At 40.9% G+C, this 18,800-nt stretch overlaps 1 pseudogene; it reads left to right on the top strand.

Moving 5' to 3' along the window:
- The first annotated feature begins 333 nt into the window (after positions 1-333).
- Positions 334-18,800, top strand: part of LOC121554847 — a 198,640-nt pseudogene continuing 180,173 nt past the window's right edge.

Raw genomic sequence — 18,800 nt, 5'->3', positions numbered from 1 at the left:
TGGGTGGTCCCGGGGATCGAACCCACTACCTTGGCGTTACAAGCGCCGTGCTCTACCAGCTGAGCTACAGAGGACCACATATGGCCTTATGGCCTTATAAGTGTTTTGTGTTCAAAGAAAGGCAGATGAACCCAAGCAGTGACAACAGTGCCTGGACAATGTTAAGTAAAGTGAGTGACAGGTGTGAGCTTGCATAATATGGCTTCCCATCTCCCATCATCCCCTCTGAGTGGCAGACCAATGAGGAGAGCAGATGTACTGATGATGCTGATTTGCCCAGCGGTATAAAAAGTAACACAACCATATTGTCACTTCTGAGCAGTTGGAGCATTCCCAGCCTTGCCTCGGGTGTAGGGATTGCATAAGGAAAAAAAACAAAACTACACAGCTACACTGTGTGGTTTTGTTTTTTTTAGGTTTCTTTGAGGCTAAACTGTTCTCACGTTGGATTTTCTGACAACATTTCTGGATAAGGAGATATCTGATGAGATAAAACTTCTGGGTTTCCCCCAATCAAATCTAGGCACTCTTGTGGATACAAGTAAGTAATTTTAGTTCATTAAACCTTGACCTGTTCCAATGCAGTACAATTAATATTGTGTTATCTGTATATACTAATTCCCAAAGAATAACGTGACAATTGATGATTTCCACCTAATTGGAGACAAGTGTCTCAAAATATATTATCGGAATTATTTAACATTAAGAACGTTTTATTTCAAATATATACCTTTATAAGAACTAATGCTTTTCGTATGGTGCAATAATTTGAGAAGCTCCCAGAATAGCCCCTGATAGCATTAGAGTAGTGTCCCAGCTGGGGCGCAATGTCTTTTTAAGGGAATCAGCAGCAGGGCTATCAGTTGCACCTCCAGTTAGGTGCCACATGGTGACTGTCAGTCAAGCCTGGTACCGAGTATTTTTAGAGCGTTCCAATTTGTGTTACATGGCTCATCAAAAGTTTACAGTTTTGTATAGTTTTCAAACAATATCATATATGTGATGAAGGCTATAATTGATTGTTAAGGCAATACCTTAGTAAATTGTTGCGCCAATGTATACTTTCTGAACAGTGGTATTGTGGCCATTGTTTAATGATATTTCCTGCCATTGAGATCAATAAAAGGACTGTGGAGATTTCTCGAGGTGAAGTTTTTCAAACGTATACTTTCTGAAGTGATATTCTGTATATCCGGATGATGAAGAATAACTGTTCTCTGCTAGCTTCATTGATGTTCCATTCAATAGAAGTTATGATATTGTGTTTCATTAAGGCCTAAGGAATCTATATTCAATGTGTGTATGTATCTAAGGATGAAAGGTAATGGCTCATATTTCTTGGTTAAATAATGTATTTTAATAAATTCTCAATTCTAGGCCTGTACTGGATTGAAAGTACAGGCCTACTGAGTTTAAGTCCCCTGTAGCTCAGTTGGTAGAGCATGGCACTTGCAACGCCAGGGTTGTGGGTTCGTTTCCCACGGGGGGGCAGTATGAAAAATGTATGCACTCACTAACTGTAAGTCGCTCTGGATAAGAGCGTCTGCTAAATGACTAAAATGTAAATTTTAAGCTGTTCTAGGCCTAAACAAGTTCTAAAAATGTTAAGCTTTAACTTTGCTGTGTTTTGTACATTGTTGGAAATGACACATACTCTTCATAAATTCATAACTGATTTATTAATACTTGATTCCAAAACCTCATGTTGATATGTTATCCAGCTGCTATTTAAAGCTGACTTGATGGATGATGTTGTATCTGGAACTGGAACGGCAATGGCAGACATTTTAGGACTTAAACATTGGCCCAGTCAAGGGATATGTGTTGTATAGGCCTAGTGTAACTGTAGGCCTAACAGCTGACGTCAAGGGATATGGTCTGTTCAGTTTGAGTTATAAAGAATCTATTACACACTATTAGTTACATTGGGTAACACTTGCCTTACCGTTAGTACAGTGTACATACAGTGTAACATTGATTAATTACAGTACTCGTTACACTGTACTTACAGGAATACTTACACAGTAATAAGGTCACTGTAACGTAAAGTGTTACACTGTAATGTATTACCTTAACTTGAAATATATCAACATTAATTCAACTGTAAGTTATTGAACGTTGATGTAAGGCCAGTTGGCCATCTGTTATTTAATTGAGTGTATGAAGCATGGATCTCCTGAGTGGTAGCTAGCTAGATTCCAGTTGTTACTGTCTTGTCTGTGAGCTGTCACACAGAGCTGTGGCCCTGGTGTTTGGCCTAACACCCAGACCCCATGGATCCTCTGATAGCTCAAGTGACAGGCCGCAGTAAGCCAGGTGCTGGATATGACAGAAGTGATTAGACCCTCACTGGCTAATAATACACGCTGGGTTCATTTGATGTATAGGTTTTATTTGCATATGTAAAAGATGAAAAAGAAAGGTAGACTCATCTTCATTGGTTTGGTAATATGACGCAAGTGACGTAAGGCTCTCATAAACTAAAAATAAAGTTTAAATGTAGAGTTCAAATGTATTATATGCTTTGTTTGGGGATTTTGCCATCAAATTACTGTAAAAGATGTCAAAGAAAGGTATATTTTTCTTCATTGGTTTGGTGATGCGACACAAGTAGGGTGAGTTTCCCAGACACTGATTAAAAACCTAGTCCTGGAATAAAAAGCCCTTTCGATGGAGAATCCCCATTGACAATGCTTTTTATTCCTGGATTAGGTTTAGTCTGTGTCTGGGAAACCTGCCCTCAGTGGCTAAAAATAAGGTCTTTGTGTGCTTTGTTCAGAGATTTTACCATTCAACTACTGTAAAAGATCAGTAAGGTAGATTTATGGTGTGAGTGATTTGGTGATGTGCTTTGTTGTGTCTCTTAGGGTGCCGTCCACAATGTCTACACAGGCGCCAACGTTTACACAGCCGCTGCAAAGCGTTGTGGCACTAGAGGGTAGTGCTGCAACGTTTGAGGCTCAAGTTAGTGGTAAGGATATCTCTTATGTTCTTCAACTGTACCTCATGAATATAGCTGAATGTCCAAACATAGATGCAGTCTGAATGTGTTGAATCATTGATGTAAAACCACATGCGGATATAAAGCCTTTGCACAGCAACATTTTATGAAGTGATTGAACAAGTAATAATACCCTATTATGGGTCGGTTTCCCAGACACAGATTAAGCCTAGTCCTGCAGTAAAAAGCTATTTTAATGGAGAATCACCATTGAAAATGCTTTTGAGTTCTGGACTAGGCTTAATCTGTGCCTGGGAAGCCAGCCCTATGTGATATTGCAGGCCTTTTGTAGTTCCTGAGAGAACATTTCTCAGCTTTGCTCTGAATTGTAACTGCTTGTTCAAAATCATCACCAAATTCATCATCAACTCTGCTCAGTGCTGACTAGAATATTGACTTGATGTAAAGGTTCTCCAGTTCCTGAGGTGAGCTGGTTCCATGATGGCCAGGTTCTTTCCGCTGCCGCTCTGCCCGGCGCACAGATCTCGTTCAGCGATGGCCGCGCTGTTCTGATGATCCCTGCTGTGACAGCCGCACACAGTGGAAGATTTTCTGTGAGAGCCACCAATGGTGCTGGACAAGCCACTAGCACCGCTGAACTTCTTGTCACAGGTGAGAGAACCAGAGTATTGTTTTATGTTATTTTCATTAGCCAGCATATGCACTGTGGGTTCTCCTAATAGTTACTAATGGTTACTACACTCAGGGGTGAAATCTTCTTCAGGGGTCTTTCAGGGCCTCTTGCTTGTGCCTCTTGATAAAACAGTGGTGTTGTTTAAGGTTGTTCTAGCTAGCCAATGCTTTGGCTTGCAGTTTTAGACAGTGTCCTGCATCATACTAAAGAGTAATCATGTCTGCAAACATGAAGGGCAGCCACAGATAGAATAGTATTCATTATTAATAAAGCTCTTAAAAGCACCCTCTCCAATTGAAGTGACTGACCACAAGTGCAGTAGGCCTAAGGCCCTTCATTGCTAGCTAATTTACCGAATTGTTCAATTAACAGCACTGAAATGCAATGATGAGAGTGGTAGCTGCCGTGTTGTTTACATTTTACACATCCAATAATGAGAGCCAATATTGAATCGGGAAATTGCTGTTTGTACCGAAGATTGCCAGGTTTTGGAGCTTTGTTTCTAAATGGAGCTATGCTTGTTTGTGTGTGAGTTTTTCAGTTTATGGATTACAATAAAATTGGATTAAGTTGTTCCTCAGATTTACGTAATAGCAAGCTCAATCATGATCACTGTACTGTAGCTATTCCTAGAGACTAAATAATTTCACCTCCCACTGGGCAAAAACTGGTTGAATCAAAGGTGTTTCCATATCATCACGTAAGGGAATTTTTTACCTAAATCCAATGACATGGTGAATTTTTTTGTTGATTTCATGTTGAATTCATATTTGTTGACAACTCAACCAAATGTAAATCGAAACTAGAAGTTGAACTGACGTCTGTGCCCTGTGGACTTCTTAAGGTGTCCAATCAGATGATGGCCAATCGAAATAGATTTCTGATCATCTTGCCCCCCCAGAACTGAAAAAATATTAAATGGAATCATATATCTTACATTTGGTGGCAGCACTGGGATTTGACTAGAATATTTGGTTGCAGATAGTTCTCGCCTGGTTGAGCATGATGTTACATTAACCTCACAATGCTGGTTAGGCCTAATGATCTTAAAGTTATCTTCCCTGCTCTATCTAAATAGCATTAGTGTACCAGTGTTTAGGCCTAATGTTCTAGGCACATACTATTAGCCACTTACTATTTTACACAAAGCAAATGTATGTGCAATCACCTTTAAAGTAAAACAATAGGTGTTACAATTGACCACCCTGTCTACTGCTACAATTGACCCCGGGCATAGGGGCAAATGTAACGTCAGACCATTTGGATTAAAACCTATATTGTGATACAAACATCTTCTGTAGAGACCTTTAGCCTACATGGTGAATGATAAGTAGATAGATGTAAAGACAAAATAGTGCTACATTTTCCCCGGTCTCCACCGGTTGCATTTCCCCCCGGTCTCCCTAGACAATGGATCTCTGCGGTGCTGGTCAAGTTATGATTTGTACTTCCACCACTTTTTTCATAAAAAACAAACATATTTTCCATTTAATTTATTATTACAGCGGAGACCACGCCGCCCAACTTTATTCAGAGACTTCAGAGTATAACCGTGAGACAACGAAGCCAGGTGAGACTGGATGTTCGTGTGACAGGAATCCCTACACCTGTGGTAAAGTTCTACAGAGAGGGAGCTGAGATACAGAGCTCCGCTGACTTTCAGATTGTTCAAGAAGGAGACCTTCACAGTTTGTTGATTGCCGAAGCCTTCCCAGAGGATTCTGGAACTTACTCCGTAAATGCTTCAAACAGCAGTGGACGGGCTACCTCCACTGCTGAACTGCTGGTTCAAGGTGAGATAAAGTTGATACAGTTGATTTGTGGTGTGTGGTTAGGGGGCGACATGTTCTGTCCTTAAAATTGCCATGCGCCAACCATATCGCCTGCGACACATTTCAGTGGTGCTTTGGGCTTTTGGAAATCCACCATTGTAACAGCCTTCTCTGGGTTACAAGGTCATTCCTGTTTCAATAATTTATTGTGCATTTTCTTGCTGTTTTGTGGACAGAAAATATAGTTAATCTAGCCTAGAGAGGTGACTGCCTACACTGTAAGGCATTTTTTACTCAAATACTTCTAGTAAGTTGAACTCAAAGTCATTATTACTTAAAATGTTTACCTAAAATGTTTATTAATTAACTTTTTCCCCAGCATGCTCTACCGAATGTAGATTTTGTAAAATGTGTTTTTAATATCTGTACTTTTGCATGAAGATTGAGTGATTGATTAATATTATGTTACACAATGCTTCTAAACTAATCCAATCATTGTTAGATTTTTTTGCACCCGTTACTGAAATGGTTGTTCCAGATGAAATGTCTTAGGTAGTCTCCTCACACAGTTCCTAATCCTAGCAGTCATTATGATGCAAATATCAACTGTTGGATATCCTAACTCTGGCTGGATTCCAATAGGAATTACACATCACTTTGCAAGCCAGCATAATGTGACTTGAAGTAAGGTTGCAAAATTCTGGTAAATTGTCATGTTTTCCAGAAATCCCAGTTGGATATTCCTGGAAATCCTTCAACCAGGATTTTTTGAAAATCTGGGAATGTTGGGAAAGTTACCAGAATTTTGCAACCCTATTTGCAGGCCTGATGTTGCCTGTAAACCATGAGTTTCAGGCACCTGTATTAGGGTAAAGCTAGGCCTCAAAATAAGGCCTCATGAAATATGTACTGTATTGTCATAGAGAGGTTAATTATGATTACATTCACCTATTAACTCTACTGGTGAAGGCTACAGAACTGAAAATTAATGAATTCTGTCACTAACAAATACAGTCATGGGTGGTAACTCTACATTCACTCGAAAAGGCAAGGCACACTGGGAAAATATATTGGAGGCGTGGCTTAATGGGGGTGTTACTCAACATTTTCAAGCTGATACAACTCAAATCTGGAACCCCTACAGGGTCACAGTGACTCTCATCGGTTTGAGTAATGACTACAAAAATAACTTTAAGTAATTGTGAATATATTAAGTGGGGTTTACAGTGTAGGCCTTCAATGAGCCAGTCTGTCAATGCATTGAAACTGAATGGAAACTGTGACAGGCTCAATGGGCCCCGTGGGCAGTGAATTCCATATTGACATGTAGCCTAAACTGAATTTGATTTACAACTTGTTGTCATCATGTTCAATAATTTGATGGGAAATTAATCTTTATATTTGTTTCTGTCTAGGAGAAGAAGCTGTGCCTGCCAAGAAGACTAAAACCGTTGTGTCAGCCTCCACACAGATAACCTCCTCTCAGAGTCGCCAGACCAGAGTTGAGACAAGGGTAACTAGACATGAAATATTACCTATCTATCTATCTATCTATCTATCTATCTATCTATCTATCTATCTATCTATCTATCTATCTATCTATCTATCTATCTATCTATCTATCTATCTATCTATCTATCTATCTATCTATCTATCTATCTATCTATCTATCTATCTATCTATCTATCTATCTATCTATCTATCTATCTATCTATCTATCTATCTATCTATCTGTCTGTCGAAGCTATCTATCAGTCAGATAAAACACTAAACTTATATGTTGTTTTATTTTCAGAGTACGGAGGCTCATTTTGAATCCTCATCCTCATCCATGCAAATGTGTGTTGAAGGTGGTGTAGTGAGCCAGACATTGGCACACAAGACACCACCACGTTTGCCTCCAAAGCCAACCTCAACCTCCAAGTCCCCAACACCACAATCTCTTGCAGCCAGGGTTGCAGGGGGACGTCATCAGTCACCATCACCTGTGAGACATTTCAAGGCACCCTCTACAGCCCCTGTTAGGTAAAACACTTTATTTCAATCCTACATAAAATAAAGTGCAACAATATCCCACACAAGACAGACAGACAGGTCACCCCAATCTATGTAGGGCATAAGACCCTGGGTATCATGTTATTTTATAATACAGAAATGACCAGGTATTTAGGCTCCCTAGAAATTATCTGGTAATACAGTCATTACATTATAAACATATTAATTACTTATTTGTCTATTTACACTACAAAACACAATTTTGGTAATATAAGAATAATATAAATGTTTAAAAAATATATTTATTTTCTCTCTTTGTTTAACACAGGCCCTTATCCCCTTCATCAAGACTGTCTGTGTCCCCAATCAGACCAGTTAAATCCCCACTGACCACACGCAAACAGGTAGCCCATGGTCCTGATGTCCTCCCACCTTGGAAGCAGGGAGACTTGGTTGAAGGTTCCAGCAGCTATTCCAGCAGCATGACTTCTAGTGCCACCCATGTCCAGGCTTCCATGTCTGCCACCCATGTTCACATGGAGCAGCACTGGGAGGGCTCTTATGGATCGCAAACGACTGGTGCTGCTGTATCTGGTGTCGCTGTGAAAGAGGTAAGGAAATTCCTATTTTATAGGGGCCCTTCTCTCAACTCTCTCTGTGGCAGAGCTATCTTGTGGCTGATTGGTTTATGTGCATGAGCGTTCATAAGGTTTTTAAGATTGTGAACTGCTTTGATTTGCTGATTAGCTCTCTTTTTGATTAAACTCACCTAAATCAGTTTGAATATCCTGTCCAATGAATATTTTACTTCCTGGATGTATTTTTGGATCTAACATGGCTTAGGCTAGGTTGTCTGAATTTAGAAAGTAATGCCTCAGCTCCCTATGTGATGATTGCAGCTATTTAAGATTGCATCTATTATAAATATGGTGATAGTGACATACATGTATGCAGCTATTATCAATAAAACGTATAATGACTTTGATTGGATCCTAACTGTACTAATGTATGCTAGGAGGCGCAGCATGAGGTGGATGATAAAGCATTGCTGTAGCTACTGTGGTATCAGCTGTGGACCAGGCTCGCAGCAAACATGTCTGCTGGTTTTACACCAGAGCCCGGAGCCGGTGCCGGTGGTGCAGCCCAGTACAGAGACACAGAGCACCTCTACTACTGTGGTGTTAATGTCCACAACAAGGGAACAGGTAGTTCTTTCATTAAGGACGTACAACCCTGTCGTCCCTCCCTTCACTTCCATTATGGATTTATTTCCCTTTTTTCTGTCACCACACCCCCACATTGGTAGACCCCCCTCACGCTTACAGTTTTTCTCAGTCGCTTTGGTGCATTTTTCACATCATCCCTAACATGTGCAAAATAATAAGTGCATTTCTCAGAACAATTTGTACAAACTGCAATATACAATAGATATGTTTCTAAAGCTAGTCAGTCACTAAAAATCCTTAGTACATCTCTCAAAAGTAAATATTCATGCCAATGATCATGTCAGTGTCATCAGAATGATAAGTCATTGAGTCATTGTTCACGAACAAGGTTGTCAAAATGTTTAGGCATGTTGTCAATGGAACTGTGTACTTTGACAGTATTACCTGATGTAAACTTAGGCTACAGTTTGGATGACAGTTACTGTATTGAAAATGCACAAGGCTGCACTTCTATGGCATATATCAATTTCAACAGTACTATTTACATATTACTGTATGTGGGTTATTGATTGAAAGAGACTGGACAACCCAAGGGGCACAAAGGAAAAAAAACTAAATTAGAAAGAAACACAGGAAACCACCCCTAAGGCACAACTTTGCCCACAGCACTGTTCTAGTGCTGTCTCTACACATCCAGACGTTCCTGTCTGTCAGCCCACATATTCTCATCCACATCACACCGGATATTTTCCCTTCCAATGCAACGTGGAAAGAATCTTTTGGAATGCCTTATCCATCCTCTGCAGGCGTCTACTGTGGTGTCCTCACATGCTGCATCCATTGCAGCCAGCAGGGTCATCTGTGTGTGTGGCTGACGATCGTACACCTTCCACCTCCATGCTGAAAATAACTCCTCAATTGGGTTAAGGAATGGTGAATAAGGTGGGAGGAATTCTATGAGCATCCTCGGGTGGGTCACAAACCATTGCCTTATGATGTTTGATCGATGGAAACTCACATTATCACAAATGACCACATACTTTGGCAAATCCTCCCTAAACAGACCCCTCTCATCATCAGGGATGAGAGCCCTGTAGAGAGTCTCTAAAAAGTTGAGTAGATGCTGGGTGTTGTATGGCCCTAAAAGGGGGATATGGGTTAGGACACCATGCTCCGAAATAGCAGCACACATGGTGATATTTCCTCCCCGTTGGCCTGGTAAATCCACAGTAGCTCTGTGACCGATGATATTCCGACCCCGCCTTCTGCATTTGGTCAGGTTGAAGCCAGCCTCATCCACGTATACAAAGTTGTGAGAGGGTTCACTTGATTCCAACTCCATTATACGCTATATCCCAGAACACACAGTTGAATTTGTTTTGGTAAGGAAGAGTGACATAAAATGTACATATATTGCATGTTCCTTCCACAGCAATGGAAATGTGTGCAGTTTATGCTTACTGTACTATGTAACACTATAAAATGTTGCTGTAAAGTAGTTACATAGATATATGTTTTACCTGTACATACTGGTACCGTAGCTCCTTAACTCTGTCCTCATTCCTTTGGAATGGTACACGGTACAGCTGTTTCATACTCATCTGGTTTCTATGCAGCACCCTGTCGATGGTTGAGATGCTAACCGTATGGATGTTTTCAAAGACATCGTTGTCTTCTATAATGGTCCTTTGTATTTCCCTGAGTCTCATGGCATTGTTTGCTCGGACCATGGTGCAAATAGCCTCCTCCTGTTGAGGTGTGAAAAGGCGTCCTCTGCCACCGGTTTGAGGTAATCTTGCAGTCCTATGTGTGGAAAAATGCAGTGATGCATCGCACACTTTCACATAGACAAAAACTATGCGAACACACATTTTACTGTAAAACATACAGGTGGGTGCATGTAAGGTGCAGTATGTATCTGTATAGAGTATATTTCTGTATGCTGTGAAATACAAGTGGACTACTGTAATATGAAGCATTGTAGGAAGTATACAGTATACTGCTTATATACAGTAACAGTGCACTGTACATTGGTGGACATACCTGTTCTCTCTTCGAAACGTTTGTACTATTGAGGACACGGTTGATCTCCCAATATTCGGCTGCACCCTTCGACCCGCCTCAGCCATTGTAAGGCCATGATTGACAACATGGTCTACAATAGTGGCCCTTATGTCATCAGATATGCGCCTATGTCCTCTTCTGCCTCTTCCTCTGTTTTGCCTTCCACCACGCATCCTTGCTCCTCTTCTTCCTCCTCTTGGCTGTTGACCCTGTTCGTTTCCTGGTCCATCTATTATTGGAAAATTGCAACTCTGTGTTGTGGTCTGTCTATATATGCTTGCCAATTGATTCTTCATGAGATGCACCTTTGAGCAATTTAGACAACTGGTTGATTGTTGGTTGAACTAACACTTTACATTCCTTCATGAGTGAGGGTTAATTTCACCTGCACGATTCAGCAATTTATGTTTTTGTACAAAAGGTCTAATAGAAATGTGTAAAACTATGCTTGACAGTTTATGACAAATAGTTCAACAATTTTGCATGTAATGGCTTATGCAAGGAACTAATGCCTAGATGTTTTGAGGGGTAAGACTATTCAACAGAGAACCATCTACTATATTTTGATCAACATGACATGAGCAATTGAAAATGTGGAAAAAAGCTGACACTTGTACATTATCAATTGCAATATGTACAAAAGCAATTGCAATTTGTTCAAAGGAATAAGACATTGCTTTAATGATGTGCACAAGTGACTAGATGATTTGGAATTTGTACAAGTAGTATCAAGAATTGCACTTTTGATCTAAGAAATGCACCAAAGCGACTGAGAAAAACTGTAACAACGTTATCCCTGGTAAACATAGACAGTTTTCCATTTTAAATTGGTGTAATTTCCCCCTACCCACATATTTGACCTCACAACCATCTGTGATTTTGTCACATTCATATGATTTATTTTTCACATTCCCTATGGTGTGTTGTCGAGCTCTCCCATAATGTTGATATGTGTTATTCATATTATCATTATTTATACACCTAATGTACTGTATAAATATCCTGCCCCTGGCCATGTTCATAACATAGATCATGCCAGACTCTATAGCTGTTGAACCAGCTATGGCGACACACACTGATGACACTGTGGTAGAGCACAGAGAAATTGAAATCTCTACTGTCACATGTATGATGACAACCAAGAAGCAAGTAGCTTAAAGATGGCACTTATTGTTTTATTTAGTCCTCTGAGCACTTTCCCAAATCACTCACCTCACCTATACTGTATGTTAGCACTATTTAAGTTGAAGTCACTGCATGACCCCATTTTCTCTGCACTTAAGGCAGTGATTTAGGTACGTATTTTGCACATACCGATTAGAAGAGGAAAATTCTGTCCCAAATCTGTTTAGCACATGTACGAGTGCACACAAATCTGTTGAGCAGATCTTTGGTAATTCGATTGTGCACCTGCATGATTCATTTTCAATATTGCACAACCTACTCAAACTAACATGATTCCATGCTTTAATGATTACATGTTATTACCAGGTAATGCACATCAACACTTGTTTTATATACAGGGGTATGGAGTTTGTCTAGAGTGTTTGTAATCAGAATGTGAATCTGTTTGCCGTTGAAGTGACTGCTGCCATGGATGATGTGTATGCTATCTATGTGCTAGATGACATTGATTGCTTGTTGTCTCAAAGGTTGTGGGTGGGAAAAAAGCGGAGGAAAAGGCTACAGTGGTTGCTGCTGTTGACCTAGCACGCGTTCGGAAACCAATGCATGGAGAGAGGGGTCATGCTGAAGAGGAAACCTATGAATCTGATTTAAAACAGCAGATGATGCTGGCTACTACTGCGCAGCAAGTCACAGTGAAAACCGAGGCTTTGCAAATACCAATAATACCCCCAATGGCAACTCAAACAACATCTGATGACCAGAGTATTCATGTAACCCAGGTTTGCTATCTTTTTATTATGAAAAGATGCTGATTGCCAAGCTTTCTCAGATAACTTTATATTCAAAGTCCTGCTTGTTATTCTAATTTTTACATTGAGTTTATTGTCCTCACTCTATCACACTCCGTTGGTTACTTTAGATACGAAGAAGTACAGAAACTACTATCGCCCACGTGGATACTGCCCTTGCATCATCCTCAATTCCACATTTCACAGTTTCAAAAGTTACTGTTCCTAAACCTGACCCTAGCTATGAGGTAAGCATAGGTAAAATCCGGCAAGCAGTGGTACACAATTGTTGTAGTGCTTCAGTTAGTATATTTGATTATTACACGTAAAAGTTAGGAGTAATTTCACTAATTTTTATTTTTAAATAATGATGTTATAGATACTATATTATAATCCTGACTGTTGTGGTCAACTATGTCTTCAGCTTTATGTAGTTCCTGCTTGCCTTACATACAATCCTCTCTCTATACAGTTTATGTGTTAAACCACACGGAATCTTAACAGACCATCCAATCTTAACATACACAGACTGCACTGCTGTGTTGTGAACTGTACACTGAAAACACATGAATTCTGAATCACTGCATTTTACCTCTCATCTCAGGACTTTCCATCAAAATTCAATATTTAGTTAAGCAAATATTTCCCATATACGAATACTCACTTCATCCGTATACTGTACATCGTCACCCATTCCATTATATTTTTGAGTGATCATCCTTAATATTGCTAAACAAAGCAGGCAATATCATAATGCTTTGTTCTGATTCGTGATGATCATGCTATTCTCCTTGGGTTGGTCAGGTTTCGATAGCAGGTTCTGCTATTGCCACACTGCAGAAAGAGTTATCCTCTACCTCTGCATATGCTGCTCAAAAGATCATCAAGCCCGTCAATCCTCCATCTCCTCGTCTCCACCGTAAGATTGTGGACGTGATGCCAGCGCCAAACCCCGTCTCCGTTTAAAGATATCACAGACAGATATCAGACGCATTTCGACACTCAGTTACAGACTCAGATAGGCGCTACGTTTACAGGGGGAACGGAGCAAATGTATAAGACTTTGGAAACAAAGGTTTGTAGTCCAGAGTGTTGTGCCCTCTAAAATAACACTGTGTGGCTTCTCACCTCACTGAGTGGTATTGGTACACCTCCTCTTCACCATAACGCCGAAGCCACGCCACGTTCTCTTTGTTTCAGAATCCATCTGCTTCATAAAGAAAACCTACCTTGCTCTCCTCTTCTTCCCCTCTTCTTCCTCTTCCCTACATCTTCATTTATCTGTTCCCAACCTGTTGTCACAACTCTTCTTCGCTCTAGGATTCATTCTTAACTTGCATCCATTTAACCCATCTTTCATCACTCCTAAAGTCAAGTTCAGATACTGTACTGCATGTGACTTGTTGTGACTTCTATGCATTTTCCACAGATTGTTGAGACTGCAGTAGTCCCATCCCTTGCAGAAGAGCCAGTTGTGCCACCTACTCTTGTAGCTGTAAGTATTTCTCTAGTGGCTTTATTTCAGATCATATAAGTTATTGTTGTCTATTCAGGCATCCTTTCCAACTCCATCTATGTCACCTATGTCAATATTTGTTAATTTATCTTTTGAAATATCTTTTTTTAGGGCTTGAAGAACTTGAATGTGACTGAGGGTGAATCTGTGACTCTGGAATGCCAGATCACTGGTCACCCTGCCCCTGGCATCATGTGGTTCAGAGAGGACTACAGAATTGAGAGCTCCATTGACTTCCAGATCACTTATGAGAGTAAATGTGCCCGTCTGGTCATCCGCGAGGCCTTCGCAGAAGACAGCGGTCGCTTCACTTGCACTGCTACTAGCAAAGCAGGAACTATCAGCACATCCTGCTACCTGCTTGTCAAAGGTAAACAGGCAGTTTAGTTTTTTACATTTCTGTCTACAATGACTACTTACTGTTGAGGTCGAATACTGTACTGCCAAATGGTTAATTGGGTGTATTGGTTTATGAAAGTGCTAATACTTGTATACATTTCTTCCTTCTAGTAACTGAGGAGATTGAGACCTGGGAAGAGATGACAGAAGGGATGACACAGCAGGAAACGATGACACAGCAGGGAACGATGACACAGCAGGGAACTGCCACTGTGTTTAAAGAGAAACAGTGGGTGCTAACTATTTTCTACCACTACATTTGGAAACTCTTGGCAGGTATAGTTAAGTATTGTGTGCTAGATGTTGACAAGGGAAAACAGAATAATTCTATGCTCTTCATCATACATTATGTGAACCAGAACCACCAAGTACAGCACGTGCCATTTCTGACAGCAGTTTCCCTTCCTACCACTCAGTGTAATGGTCCTGTGTAGCTCAGTTGGTAGAGCATGGCGCTTGCAACGCCAGGGTTGTGGGTTCGATTCCCACGGGGGGCCAGTATGAAAAATGTATGCACTCACTAACTGTAAGTCGCTCTGGATAAGAGCGTCTGCTAAATGACTAAAATCTCAAAATTATGAAATCAATCACCAGCAGATCATAGTGAATCTTCACTGTTTGAGTTTTGCAAATGGGGATGAAAGAAGTTGGAGTAATCCTATTTCAGATTCATTAGTAGAGGGTCCGCACTAAAAAATATAGATTTTCAAGGTTCTTTTAGGCTCATTTATTCATTAAGGCAACAAGAGACAAGGACAAACGTTTCGATTTTTCGACTGTAAGGCCATCGTCAGTCTAATCTTATTACAGACACTTTCTGAGATTACGTTTGCCCTAATTACTGTATATTTCCAATGTCCTTCTAGCTTTGCTATTGAAGCAAAGGAGGAGACCATGTCAGTAGATACTGCAGATGCCGTCGCTCCCTTCTTCGTCAAGAAGCCAACTGTACAGAAGTTGGTGGAGGGCGGAAGAGTTGTCTTTGAGTGCCAGATCGGAGGCAGCCCCAAGCCACACATTATCTGGAAGAAGAGTGGAGTGCCCCTTACTACTGGATACAGGTAGCCTACTTGTGACACATTTTAAATGATTCTCTATTTTGCATTTGTAAGACAGAGTGTATTGATAATTGATTGTACTGTTTACAATATATTACTTATTCATCCATTAGATATAAAGTCCACTACAATAACGAGAGGGGAGTGTGTAAATTGGAGATCTCCATGACGTTTGCTGATGATGCTGGAGAGTACTCCATCTTTGCCAGGAACCAGCTTGGAGAAGCATCTGCCTCAGCTGGTCTGCTGGAGGAAGGTCAGTCTCTTTAATCACAATGTTGTTTAATTTCATGGACTACAAATCCAGTAATATGATGCATCCTAAATGGTACTCTGTTCCTTACATACAGCCCTATGGCCCTTGGTCAAAAGTAGTGCATTATAAAGGGAATAGGGTGCCATTTTGGACATACTCATTGTCTTTATCTTGGTTCGTGAAACCAGATCATAATGTTTTAACTTTTGTTTATACATTGTATATTTTGTTTACAGGAGAATATGAAGAATACATGAAGAAACATGAAATGACCTATAAGACTGATGTGACTACAACGGTGCAGGCGGATGTTCCCCCTGTTGTTGTGAGCGAATATGACGAGGACCAGAAGTACATCCAGAGGATGGCACAGATGCAAAGCTTTGTTTCAACGCAGGTATTTGGATGTATAAAAAACGATACACTAACCTGGGTACCAGACTGTTTGTGCCATCATGCCACTTCTTGCCACTCCTTGTCATGCCAAATGACATGGAGTACAATGAGTGGAATGTTAGCACAAATAGACTGGTACCCAGGCTAGCAATACGCTATCATTGTGACGTTATGGCATTTGATTTGTTCTCAGCCAAAAACATGCTTTATTCCAATGTGTTGAACTTTTTTACAGGAACTCCAGATTTCTTCCTTTGAGGAGAGGATTATCCACGAGATTGAGTTCCACATCCTGCAGATTACCTACCAACAAATTGTGACTGAGGATCGGGAAGAGATGGTGACTTGTGCAGACCATGAGACTGTACACTCAGCCTTTAGCACTCCAGTTAAAAACTACAGGATCATGGAAGGAATGGGGGTCACTTTCCACTGCAAAATGGCTGGAACTCCACTGCCCAAGGTAGTAAAGAAACCATGTATTTTAATTTGATATTAACTGTCCATTCCACTTCATTTAAAATGTTGTATATTTGATATATTCATCAAACTTTTCTTGTCTCTCAAAAGATCGTATGGTACAAAGATGGCAAGCGTATCCATCATGGCGGCCGTTACCAGATGGAGAGTCTTCAGGATGGTAGAGCCAGCCTGCGTCTTCCTGTGGTGCTGCCAGAGGATGAAGGTGTTTACACAGCATTTGCCAGCAACATGAGGGGCAACTCTGTGAGCTCTGGGAAACTGTATGTGGAGCCCACTGCCATTGCAGTAGCTCCACGTTACACGCCTGAACCTCAGGCAATGCAGAGAATTAGGTGAGATTTTTATTACCAAATGTATTTTAATGTATATTTGTTTTAACATAGCCATCATAAAACTTTCCAAGTATCACTGATTTTGGTATTTATTTGCTCAGGTCCCAGTCCCCAAGATCTCTGAGAGGCTCTCCCGGACGCTCTACTAGTCGCTCTCCAGCACGCTCCCCTGCACGCAGGCTTGATGACACTGATGAAAGTCAGCTGGAGAGACTGTACAAGCCTGTGTTTGTCTTGAAGCCACAGACATTCAAGTGTGCTGAAGGGCAGACTGCCAGATTTGACCTGAAAGTAGTTGGTAGACCCATGCCTGACACCTTCTGGTTCCACAATGGTAAGTGATGTGAAAACATGTTCTCTTCTCTTGAAGCATAGCACATCATGTAACTCGTTTTATTCCTCTCTTTGTTTTCTTCTTTTCAGGACAACAAGTTGTCAATGATTACACACACAAGATAGTTGTGAAGGAAGATGGAACTCAGTCACTGATTGTGGTTCCAGCCATGCCCAAAGACTCTGGAGAGTGGACGGTAGTTGCTCAAAACAGAGCTGGAAAAAGCTCTGTGTCCATAACACTTACAGTTGATGGTAAGATCTTTGTATCGTATGTGGTATACTCATTTTAAAGCTAAAAATGAATTATCAGTTTGTTTCGATACATCATATACCAGGGCTGTTCAATGTCGGTCCTGGAGGGCCGAAACACTCTGGTTTTCATCCTCTCCTTCTAATAAGGGATTAATTCAGACCTGGGACACCAGGTGAGTGCAATTAACTACCAGGTAGAAACAAAAAACAGAAGTGTTGCAGCCCTCCAGGGCCAGAAATGAAAAGCCCCGTCATATACAGTGCATTCGGAAAGTATTCAGATCCCTTGACTTTTTCCACATTTTGTTACATTACAGCCTTGTTCTAAAATTGATTAAAACATTTTTTTCCCTCATCAATTTACACACAATACCCCATAATGACAAAGTGAAAACAGGTTTTTAGAAATTTTTGCAAATTTATAAAACCTAAAATACCTTATTTACATAAGTATTCAGACCCTTTGCTATGATACTAAGTGGTCCTCTGTAGCTCAACTGGTAGAGCACGGCGCTTGTAACGCCAAGGTAGTGGGTTCGATCCCCGGGACCACCCATACACAAAAATGTATGCACGCATGACTGTAAGTCGCTTTGGATAAAAGCGTCTGCTAAATGGCATATTATTTATTATTATTATACTCGAAATTGAGCTCAGGTGCATCCTGTTTCCATTGATCATCCTTGAGATGTTTCTACAACTTGATTGGAGTCCACCTGTGGTAAATTCAATTGATTGGACATGATTTGGAAAGGCACACACCTGTCTGTATAAGGTCCCACAGTTGACAGTGCATGTCAGAGCAAAAACCAAGCCATGAGGTCGAAGGAATTGTCTGTAGAGCTCCGAGACAGGATTGTGTCGAGGCACAGATCTGGGGAAGGCTACCAAAAAAGTTCTGCAGCATTGAAGGTCCCCAAGAACACAGTGGCCTCCATCATTCTTAAATGGAAGAAGTTTGGAACCACCAAGACTCTTCCGAGAGCTGGCCGCCCGGCCAAACTGAGCAATCGGGGGAGAAGGGCCTTGATCAGGGAGGTGACCAAGAACCCGATGGTCACTCTGACATGGCTCCAGAGTTCCTCTGTGAAGATGGGAGGATCTTCCAGAAGGACAACCATCTCTGCAGCACTCCACCAATTAGGCCTTTATGGTAGCGTGGCCAGACGGAAGCCACTCCTCAGTAAAAGGCGCATGACAGCCCGCTTGGAGTTTACCAAAAGG

Source organism: Coregonus clupeaformis, chromosome 40 (assembly GCF_020615455.1).
Source record: "Coregonus clupeaformis isolate EN_2021a chromosome 40, ASM2061545v1, whole genome shotgun sequence".
Classification (NCBI taxonomy): domain Eukaryota; kingdom Metazoa; phylum Chordata; class Actinopteri; order Salmoniformes; family Salmonidae; genus Coregonus; species Coregonus clupeaformis.
The sequence above is the reverse complement of the archived record's forward strand: the minus strand, read 5'-3'. Positions and strand labels throughout refer to the sequence as shown.